Raw genomic sequence first — 12033 nt, forward strand, 5'->3', positions numbered from 1 at the left:
GAGATGGGAGAACCTTCCAGAAGGACAACCATCTCTAAAGCACTCCACCCATCAGGCCTTTATAGTAGAGTGGCCAGACGGAAGCCACTCCTCAGTAAAAGTCACATGACAGCCAGCTTGGAGTTTGCCAAAAGGCACCTAAAGGACTCTCAGACCATGAGAAATGAAATTCTCTTGTCTGATGAAACCAAGATTGAACTCTTTGGCCTGAATGCCAAGCGTCACGTCTGGAGGAAACCTGGCACCATCCCTACGGTGAAGCATGGTGGTGGCAGCATCATGCTGTGGGGATGTTTTTCAGCGGCAGGGACTGGGAGACTAGTCAGGATCGAGGGAAAGATGAAAGGAGCAAAGTACAGAGAGATCCTTGATGAAAACCTGCTCCAGAGCGCTCAGGACCTCAGACTGGGGTAAAGGTTCACCTTCCAACAGGACAACAACCCTAAGCACACAGCCAAGGCAACGCAGGAGTGGTTTCGGGACAAGTCTCTGAATATCCTTGAGTGGCCCAGCCAGAGCCTGGACTTGAACCCGATCGAACATCTCTGGAGAGACCTGAAAATAGCTGTGCAGCGATGCTCCCCATCCAACCTGACAGAGCTTGAGAGGATCTGCAGAGAAGAATGGGAGAAACTCCCTAAATACAGGTGTGCTAAGCTTGTAGCGTCATACCCAAGAAGACTCGAGGCTGTAATCACTGCCAAAGGTGCTTCAACAAAGTACTGAGTAAAGGTTCTGAATACTTATGTAAATGTGATATTTCAGTTTAGTATTTTTTATAAATCAGTAAAAATTCTGAAAACCTGTTTTTGCTTTATTATTGTGGTGTATTGTGTGTAGATTGATGAGGGGAAAAAACAATTTAATCAATTTTAGAATAAGGATGTAACGTAACAAAATGTGGAAAAAGTCAAGGGGTCTGAATACTTGTCTGAATGCACTATATATATATATATATATATATATATGTATGTATGTGTGTGTGAGTGTATAATGGTGTGTATAGACTGTGGGGACTGTATATGAATACGAAAGGTGAGGGTATAGGAAAGGTGAGGGTGGGTGGGTGTCATTTCAATCATAGAAATATAATTCATAGAATGGACCTATAACTTCAGACCACTACAATTAAGCTAGTACACCATTGACATTTTAACTTCCAATTACTACCACAAAGATGACCGCCGGTCCACCCTCCGTTGAATGTCAATTTAAATGGTAATGTCTATTCTATTATCTATATTTCTATGATTTCAATAGGTTTCCTATGGAAGATTGACAGTATAATTTAAAACAACAAATATTCCCATTCAAGTCAACATGTTCTGATGTGTGGACCTCCAACCATATTTGTTGTACCATTTGTGGTCCTCTGTAGCTCAATTGGTAGAGCATGGCGCTTGTAACGCCAGGGTAGTGGGTTCGATTCCCGGGACCACCCATACGTAAAAATGTATGCGCACATGACACTTTGGACAAAAGCGTCTGCTAAATGGCATATTATTATTATTATTTGAAAGTTGAAATGTCTAATTGATTCCCATTTTACTGCAGTACATTTATCAGCCAAAACATTACACCCACCCTGTATTCAAGAACATGTTGTGTCTCAACCAATGGCGGGTACAATGCGAATATGATAAAAGGAAGTTTACACTTTTGTAGATAATTGACGTTAAAGGTTTTAAATGTTTTTCTTCAGAAATTATACAATAGTTTGACAACCCAGTTTGGAAACTTTTAAATGATATCAATCTCAACCGTTTATCTTTTCCAGTGATGAAGACATTGATGTCTCATGGTATGGTGGGGTATGCAAAATGAGTAAACTTGATCTCTTGAATGTTTTGTCATTCAGGTCCAAAAAATCACTTTCTGAGCACTTCCACAATGGGCAAATATGAATGGAAGGTTTAGTTCAAATCAAAAGGGGTGCTGTCAAAAGGGATTGAATTCAAATGCATTTAAAGTGAAATGCCTTTCTTGCAAGCCTATTGGGAGACTCTAAATTGAGTTTTGAACAGTTTAAAAAGTGTGATGTGTGTGTGTGTGTCAGTGTGTGTGACCACAGAGCTGAATGCGCTCTGACCTCCACTTCCCTCTGCCAGTGGTTCTTGACAGCCATGTGTGTCTGTGTCTGTGTGCTGTTTTCGGCCTGAGGTTTTAAGTGGGGTGACATCAGTTTCGAGGGCTTGAGTGGTCTAGAGTATGTGGTTTCATCCAAGAGAGGGTGTATATGTGTCTCAATAACAGCCAAATGCCCCAGGAGAATAACGGGGGTGCTAAGAAAGAAGCAGGAGCTTTGTGTGTGTGTGTGTTTCCCTGTCGTTTCAGGCTGGGCAATGAAACTAGCTCCTCCTCTCTACCATACACACGAACACACACACACACTGCTCCCATTTTGTGAGAGTGTGTGGACATGTGTGAGGTAGCTGAATGAAGCCTGGACTGCATGTTTGGTTGCTAGGCAACAGTAGGGAGTTTGTTTTATTTTGAGAGAGAAGTAGTACTGCTGACTATCATGACAGACAAAGCTCTGTACAAACACACACAGACACACACACACTGGAGGGTCACTCCTTGTGCCGAGTTTGTGTTTGTGTGTGTGTGCGCGTGTTAGGGCTGGGCGATATGGCCTAAAAATCATATCTAAATTTTTTTCAACGTTATGGGCGATTCACAATATACATCCAGATTTATTTTTTATGTTTTCTCTAAATAAGCTTTGTTGCACAATTAAAGGTCAATAGACTGTCAAACAGTCAGCAATAATCTAATGAATTCAGGGCGTGTAAAATTATACCTAAATATAAGCCTTCCACAACCATAAGACCCGCAACAATCATTGATCTGGATTTCAAGTCTCTGTGAAAATGCTTTTTTTGTTACAAATTTTACCAGAACCATGCACAATGCACATCCACTAATAATGACCAACTTCTTGCAGCAGGCATTATAGAAAATGAACACAGGTCTCATAAACTATCTCAAGCACAAGCCCCCGTGCTAGTGAGTAGTTGAGACATAAAAAGGGTATTGCAAGGAAGGTTAAGTTCTCATCTATTACAGTAAAATAATGTCTCAATGTGTTTCGGTGTCCATATGACCGATTCTGTTGGACCAAACCTCAAATGCAAATATCGAGTTGAAACGGCTTGTTGTTGAAGTGATCTTTCTTCTCTGTTGTTGTGAGTGGCAGGGCTTGGTGTGTGTGAATGGGAAGGTGCACACAGCACAGGATGAGCGAAGGAGACAACATGAGAACAAGCGGATTCTTACGATACAGGCATGATAATTACATATATCGCCCAGCCCTTGTGTGTGCGTGTGTGCGTGTTCGTGTTTGCTGGCCAGTGGTTGAACATATCAGTGCCATGTGGTTACTGCTGGTGTAGTTCTCTCTAACCGCAGCCAAGGTTGTTGGTTAAAGCCCCGCCTTTGTCGCTACACTAGGGGTCAGTCCAGTTTGTAGTGGCTTGTTCACTCGCCATAATTAACATAGATTAGTCTCTAGACCAGGGGTTCCCAAAATGTTTTGGCCTGCAACCCTTTTGATATCAAACATTTTCTGTGACCCCACCATGTAAAAAAAGTGATGTAATCAACAGCCAATGTTTATTACAAATCAGTCGGACAACACTTTTGACCAGGGGTGCAACTTTGGTTTTAGAAGTGGGGGGGACATATATATATATATACAGTACCAGTCAAAAATTTGGACACACCTACTCATTCAATATATATATATATATATATATATATATATATATATATATTTAAACTATTTTCTACCTTGTAGAATAATAGTGAAGACATCAAAACTATGAAATAACACATATGGAATCATGTAGTAACAAAAAAAGTGTTAAACAAATCAAAATATATTTTATATTTGAGATTCTTCAAAGTAGCCACCCTTTGCCTTGATGACAGCTTTGCACACTCTTGGTATTCTCTCAACCAGCTTCATGAGGCAGTCACCTGGAATGCGTTTCAATTAACAGTTGTGCCTTGTTAAAAGTTAATTTGTGGAATTAATTTGTTTGAGCCAATCAGTTGTGCTGTGACAAGGTAGGGGTGGAATACAGAAGATAGCCCTATTTGGTAAAATGCCAAGTCCATATCATGGCAAGAACAGCTCAAATAAGCAAAGAGAAATGACAGTCCATCATTACTTTAACCCTCCTATTATGTTGTGGGTCAATTTGACCCGTTTCCACATTTGCGTTGTCTAAAATACTAGTTAACCACTCTTTTTCGCCATGAAATTACATGACTTTTCCTCATTTAGGGTCATGAACCTAACTGCAAAATGTGGACACACTGATGTGTTGTGGAATGTCTGTGTACATTTTGTATACAAACATGATGTTGTGGGTCATTTTGACCCGGAGGCTTTCATGTGTATATATATTTGCACAGGTGCAAAACAAAAAAGTGTCTTTGATTTATTTTGTTTTGACTGGTCCTGGTTGCACTTTTAGAATTGTGTTTGGGTTAAAAAGGGCTTTCCCAAGCTTCTCCTCAGTGTGAGAGCAGCAGGTCCCTGACACAGACACTCAAAAATGAGCTCCAAAAGATTTTCAATCAATGAAGTCTTATCACAAATTCTGGACTGTGACAGTGAAAAAGAAGAAGAGGTTTCAGAGACAGAGGATATTTCAGAGATAGAGGACAATGCTGTTGATGATCCAGATTTTGTCTTCATTGAAGAGGATTCAGAGGAGGAGTCTGCCGTACCATCCCCTACATCAGATGAGAGACAGAGCATGCAACAAGCATCATCAAGAGAAGAGAAGACATGGAAGTCTAAAGATGGTCATATTGAATGGTCACCGTCACCACAACGAGGTCAAGGTAGACTCTCAGCTTCCAATGTAATAAAAATGGTTCCAGGACCTACACGATTTGCTGTCACTCGAGTCCATGACATACAATCAGCTTTTGAGCTCTTTTTACCCCAAGCAATAGAGAAGATTGTTCTGGACATGACCAACTTGGAGGGGAGCCGTGTGTTTCAAGAGAACTGGAAGCCACTGGATCGGATTGACTTGCATGCATACATTGGATTGCTCATATTAGCTGGAGTCTACCGGTCAAACGGAGAAGCAACGGCCAGCCTGTGGAATGAAGAGAATGGAAGGCCAATATTTCGGGCAACAATGTCTCTACAAGAATTCCACATAATTTCTCGGGTGATTCGCTTTGATAACCGTGATACCAGACCGGGTCGACGTGAAAGAGACAAACTAGCTGCAATCAGAGATGTATGGGATAAATGGGTGGAAATTCTACCGTTACTGTACAATCCCAGTCCTCATGTTACAGTTGATGAACGCCTTGTTCCATTCAGAGGACGTTGTCCCTTCAGACAGTATATGCCAAACAAGCCTGCAAAATGTGGCATCAAAATATGGGCAGCATGTGATGCCACATCAAGCTATGCATGGAATATGCAAGTTTACACTGGGAAGCCACCCGGCGGAGTGCCTGAGAAAAACCAGGGGATGCGGGTGGTGCTGGACATGAGTGAAGGGCTGCAAGGTCATAACATCATGTGTGACAACTTCTTCACATCCTACCGCCTTGGTGTTGAACTACAGAAGAGAAAGCTGACCATGGTTGGAACAATCAGAAAAAACAAACCTGAACTTCCCAGTGAGCTTCTGAAAATGCAGGGCAGAACTGTGCTTTCCTCTAAATTTGCTTTCTCTGAAAATGCAACTGTTGTTTCATACTGCCCAAAGAAGAACAAGAATGTTCTTGTAATGAGCACAATGCACAAAGATGCATCGCTGAGTGCAAGAGAGGACATCAAGCCACAAATAATACTGGACTACAATTCCACCAAAGGAGGAGTTGACAATTTGGATAAAGTCACAGCAACATATAGTTGTCAGCGCATGACTGCCCGCTGGCCTTTGGTGATTTTCTACAACATTGTGGATGTGTCTGCTTACAATGCCTATGTCCTGTGGACTGAAATCAACCAGCAATGGAATGGTGGCAAATTGTACCGACGCCGGCTTTTCCTAGAGGAGCTCGGCAAAGCTCTCATCACTCCCAAGATCCAGAGGAGAGTCCGGCCTCCTCGGTCGACAGCAGCTGCATCTGCCGTCCAGAAAATTCAAGCTGGACCATCAACACATGCCTCCAATCAACCAGAAATGGATCCAGTGGATACAGGCAGTGGCAAGAAACGGAAAAGATGCCAGCTCTGCCCCCCTCGACAAGACAGTAAAACAAGCACCACTTGTGTAGAATGCAATAAATACATCTGCAGAAAGCACACACACACATTGTGTTCAACATGTAGAGAGAAAGACTGAAGGGATAATATGGACCAATAGGGGGGGAAAAAACCTACTTGGGGAAACTGAAAAATCTTGTTTGTGAGAAAGGAAATATGTTTAACAAATAGTTCTTAAATATTGTTTAAAAAAAATAAAAAGTTTTGTATTTCTTCTTTCTGAAATGTCTGATAAGACAAAATAAAGTTGTTTCTGTTTTTACTTAATTCTTTGACTGTCTTGAGTGTGTTTAAACTGTGCGGGTCAATTTGACCCGTAACATAATGGATGTCATTTTTTTCCAGCAAAGCACAAGGGTTAAGACATGAAGGTCAGTAAATCCAGAACATTTCAAGAACTTTGAAAGTTTCTTAAAGTGCAGTCACAAAAACCATAAAGCGTTACGATGAAACTGGTTCTCATGAGGACCGCCACAGGAAAGGATGACCCAGAGTTACCTCTGCTGCAGAGGATAAGTTCATTAGAGTTACCAGCCTCAGAAATTGCAGCCCAAATAAATGCTTCACAGAGTTCCAGTAACAGACACATCTCAACATCAACTGTTCAGAGGAGACTGTGTGAATCAGGCCTTCATGGTCGAATTGCTGCAAAGAAACCACTACTAAAGGACACCAATAATAAGAAGAGACTTGCTTGGGCCAGGAAACATGAGCAATGGACATTCAACCAGTGGAAATCTGTCCTTTGGTCTGATGAGTCCAAATCTGAGATTTTTGGTTCCAACCGCCGGGTGAGACGCAGAGTAGGTAAACGGATGTGTGGTTCCCACCGTAAAGCAATGAGGAGGAGTGTGATGGTGTAGGGGTGCTTTGCTGGTGACACTGTCTGTGATTTATTTAGAATTCAAGGCACACTTAACCAGCACGGCTACCACAGCATTCTGCAGCGATACGCGATCCCATCTGGTTTGCGCTTAGTGGGACTATCATTTGTTTTTCAACAGGACAATGACCCAACACACCTTCAGGCTGTGAGCATCTGGTCAGCGCGGCGGTAGCACAGGAATCCTCATCTCTCCCAAGTGGACATTCTCTCTTTTTCCCCTGACCCATCTGTCTATCTCCTCATTTGAATTCCATGCTGTCACAGTCACTAGCCCATTCAAGCTTAACATCCTTGTCATTTATCACCCTCCAGGTTCCCTTGGAGAGTTCATCAATGAGCTTGACGCCTTGATAAGTTCCTTTCCTGAGGATGGCTCACCCCTCACAGTTCTGGGTGACTTTAACCTCCCTACGTCTGCCTTTGACTCATTTCTCTCTGCCTCCTTTCCACTTCTTTCCTCTTTTGACCTCACCCTCTCACCGTCCCCCCCACTCACAAGGCAGGCAATACGCTTGACCTCATCTTTACTAGATGCTGTTCTTCTACTTATCTCACTGCAACCCCTCCAAGTCTCCGACCACTACTTTGTATCCTTTTCATTCTCGCTCTCCTCCAACACTACTCACTCTGCCCCTACTCAGATGGTAATGTGCCGTCGCAACCTTCGCTCTCTCTCTCCCGCTACTCTCTCCTCTTCCATCCTATCATCTCTTCCCTCTGCTAAATCCTTCTCCCTCCGATCTCCTGATTCTGCCTCCTCAACCCTCCTCTCCTCCCTCTCCTCCCTTTCTGCATCTTTTGACTCTCTATGTCCCCTATCCTCCCGGCCGGCTCGGTCCTCCCCTCCTGCTCCGTGGCTTGACAACTCATTGCGAGCTCACAGAAGAGGGCTCCGGGCAGCCGAGCGGAAATGGAGGAAAACTAGACTCCCTGCGGACCTGTCATCTTTTCACTCCCTCCTCTCTACATTCTCTTCCTCTGTTTCCGCTGCTAAAGCCACTTTCTACCACTCTAAATTTCAAGCCTCTGCCTCTAACCCTAGGAAGCTCTTTGCCACCTTCTCCTCCCTGCTGAATCCTCCTCCTCCTCCCCCTCCCTCCTCCCTTTCTGTGGATGACTTTGTCAACCATTTCGAAAAGAAGGTTGACAACATGCGATCCTCATTTATTAAGTCAAATGACACCGCTGGTCCTGCTCACACTGCCCTACACTATGCTTTGACTTCTTTCTCCCCTCTCTCTCCAGATGAAATCTTGCGACTTGTGGCGGCCGGCCGTCCAACAACCTGCCCACTTGAGCCTATCCCCTCCTCTCTTCTCCAGACCATTTCCGGAGATCTTCTCCCTTACCTCACCTCGCTCGTCAACTCATCCTTGACTGCTGGCCATGTCCCTTCAGTCTTCAAGAGAGCGAGAGTTGCACCCCTCCTCAAATAACCTACACACGATCCCTCCGATGTCAACAACTACAGACCAGTATCCCTACTTCCTTTTCTCTCCAAAACTCTTGAGCGTGCCGTCTCTAGCCACATCTCCTGCTATCTCTCTCAGAATTACCTTCTTGATCCAAACCAGTCAGGTTTCAAGACTGGTCATTCAACTGAGACTGCTCTTCTCTGTGTCACGGAGGCTCTCCTCACTGCTAAAGCTAACTCTCTCTCCTCTGCTCTTATCCTTCTAGACCTATCCGCTGCCTTTGATACTGTGAACCATCAGATCCTCCTCTCCACCCTCTCCGAGTTGGGCATCTCTTGGCTTGCGTCCTACCTGACAGGTCGCTCCTACCAGGTGGCGTGGCGAGAATCTGTCTCCGCACCACGTGCTCTCACCACTGGTGTCCCCCAGGGCTTAGTTCTAGGCCCTCTCCTATTCTCTCTCTACACCAAGTCACTTGGCTCTGTCATATCCTCACATGGTCTCTCCTATCATTGCTACGCAGACGACACACAATTAACTTTCTCCTTTCCCCCTTCTGATAACCAGGAGGCGAATCGCATCTCTGCATGTCTGGCAGACATATCAGTGTGGATGTCGGATCACCACCTCAAGCTGAACCTCGGCAAGACGGAGCTGCTCTTCCTCCCGGGGAAGGACTGCCGGCTCCATGATCTCGCCATCACGATTGACAACTCCATTGTGTCCTCCTCCCAGAGTGCAAAGAACCTTGGTGTGACCCTGGACAACACCCTGTCGTTCTCCGCTAACATCAAAGCGGTGACCCGATCCTGCAGGTTCATGCTCTACAACATTCACAGAGTACGACCCTACCTTACACAGAAAGCGGCACAGGTCCTAATCCAGGCACTTGTCATCTCCCGTCTGGATTACTGCAACTCGCTGTTGGCTGGGCTCCCTGCCTGTGCCATTAAACCCCTACAACTTATCCAGAACGCTGCAGCCCGTCTGGTGTTCAACCTTCCCAAGTTCTCTCATGTCACCCCGCTCCTCCGCACACTCCACTGGCTTCCAGTTGAGGCTTGCATCTACTACAAGACCATGGTGCTTGCCTACGGAGCTGTGAGGGGAACGGCACCTCCTTACCTTCAGGCTCTGATCAGACCCTACACCCAAACGAGGGCATTTTGTATAATAAAGCATTTGCCTTTTTTCATAAAGTACTAAGTAGTTCTTTTTTTGTGTGATAACAGAATTAACTGCAGATTTGATTAGCTTGTTTTCAAGCAGACAAACGGACAGGCAGCGTAGGGTTTTTGTATTCTGTTTATTGCGGTGGATATGTGCATGTCCAACAGACTATTCTACTTTAAATGCTAAAGATATTCATTAAATAAAAACAAACGGAACATTCCACAAGGTCTAATGATATTGCTTTGGAAATCATCTAGACAGTTACAAAGTGAGAAAAGCCGTTCTGAAAATCGTTTTAAAAGTTACTCCAAAAGCTCAAGTGGTATCCCTAAAGAGCAAGGTAACAAAATGTAAATAAAAAAAGAGCATTGGGAGCCTGGGTTGTATTCATTAGAGCACACCGTAGCAAACTGTAGCAAAACACTTTCCAACGGAAACTGTTTACTCCAAACGCTTTACAACATGACACAATTCCATTGAAAAACATTTCACTACAGTCTGTACTAATGAATATGTCCCTGGAGTAGCAAGTTTGTTTACAGCTCATGAGGGTATTGGTAACAGACAAAACAAATGCAGTGGTAGTTGAGTAACCTTAGTAAACTTGGGCCCTGGTCAAAAGTAGTACACTTTATAGAGAATAGGGTGCCATTTTGGACACAGTCATAGCTTCATTCTAAGTGGTATGCTAGTGTGGATATTGGAACAGAGCCTATATGTGCATAGATGAAGGAATGAGAGGTAGAATGCTAACTCTGGTTCCTTGGCAGTGTCACGTTGCAATGGTTAAAAGATGACTAGCTACAATGTAATGATGAGAACAAATAACTAGGCCAGGAATTTTTCCTGGTCAGGTCACATGGTCTGGAAATGCTCCTGGCCCTGAATATAATGTAGAATTAGTTAGGATAGTTTTTTCTCACCACGTGACCTGAGTTGAGGAGCCTCCAGGGTGAAGGTTCCCTCCCCTAGGTACAGATCTAGGATCAGCTTCCCATCCCGCAATCCTAACCTGCAAAACTGACCCAAAATGCAAAACTGACCCAAGATCAGCATCTAGGGTCGATGAGGGGATGAAGACAATGTCTGTATAACCTTCAGGAGTGCTTCATTGTTAAACGAGACATTAAATATGTCTTGATATATAAATAGCATAATTTGCCTTCTTTTAAACCAAGATGTCTGCATCCCTAATGGCACCCTATTCCCTACAGAAATAAAGGTGCCTGGAATAACCTTTTGGGTTGCCACACCGGCGGAACCTTTCCAGTTGAAAAAGGTTCCATGAGGAATCCCTCTGAAAAGGGTCTTTGAGGAACCCTTGTGTAAAGGTTAAAACCTTTTTGTGATGGGAGGGGCTCAATTCTGAACCTTTTTAATCATATATTTTAGAGGTGGCAGCCTATCATATTAGAGGCGTGGCTTATTGGAGGTGTGGCTTTAAGATAGTTATTTTTGGTCACCCGTTGGCATAATTGTCATTGCTGTTCATCATGTTAAGTTTGTACACTGCAAATTAAAATGTTTCTTGAATATTTATGCATATTACATGTTCTAATATAATATTAACATTGCTGATTATATACAGCAATAAAGTGGTAACTATTACAACTTTGCGATTTGCATAGGCTCTTGAGGAACTCATACATCTCTGTTAGCCTCATTGACGCTACAAAACTGTCAGTGTTCAACCTAACGTGATAACAATACAAGAGAACAGATGCACAGGAATGACATTTAATCGGGTAAAAAGTAGTGAACTATGTAAGGAATAAGGGGCTATTTGGGCCTGATAAAATAGCACCTGCCTCCCAATTGTTTTTAATCATCAGCTGCCAAAACAGTTATTTTACTCTGCATACCCTGTTGAAATGACAGTAGTTTCATATAAAGTACTAAAATGGTCCATCATGCATATAATGACAAACTATACTTTGGAACGTAAAGGCATTTTTTATCGTATTTACATGTATATATTTGTTTATAGAGAGCTTTGCTTAGTCTATTCATGGTGATGATGAGTTTTCCTGGTACCATCTGATTGGATGATGACTGGGTGTGATGTGGGTTCTGAATTCTCTGGTTGGATAATGATCATGTTTGTTTGTTTGTTTTTTTGCTAGATGGTTGGCAGTTGGAGTGTTTGATAGATACCATCTTTACTGTTGAGTTTAAAAAAAGACAAGTTAGAAAAAATCTAAGGCTACACATTTAAAACAATAAATGTAAAATAACCTACCCTTTCCAGTGCCTTCCCAACCCTCGCCCCTAGACTCTGGCTACATTCCAATTCTCTACCCTTCTCCCGA

This window comes from Coregonus lavaretus, assembly GCF_964263955.1.
Source record: "Coregonus lavaretus genome assembly, chromosome: 25".
Lineage (NCBI taxonomy): Eukaryota > Metazoa > Chordata > Actinopteri > Salmoniformes > Salmonidae > Coregonus > Coregonus lavaretus.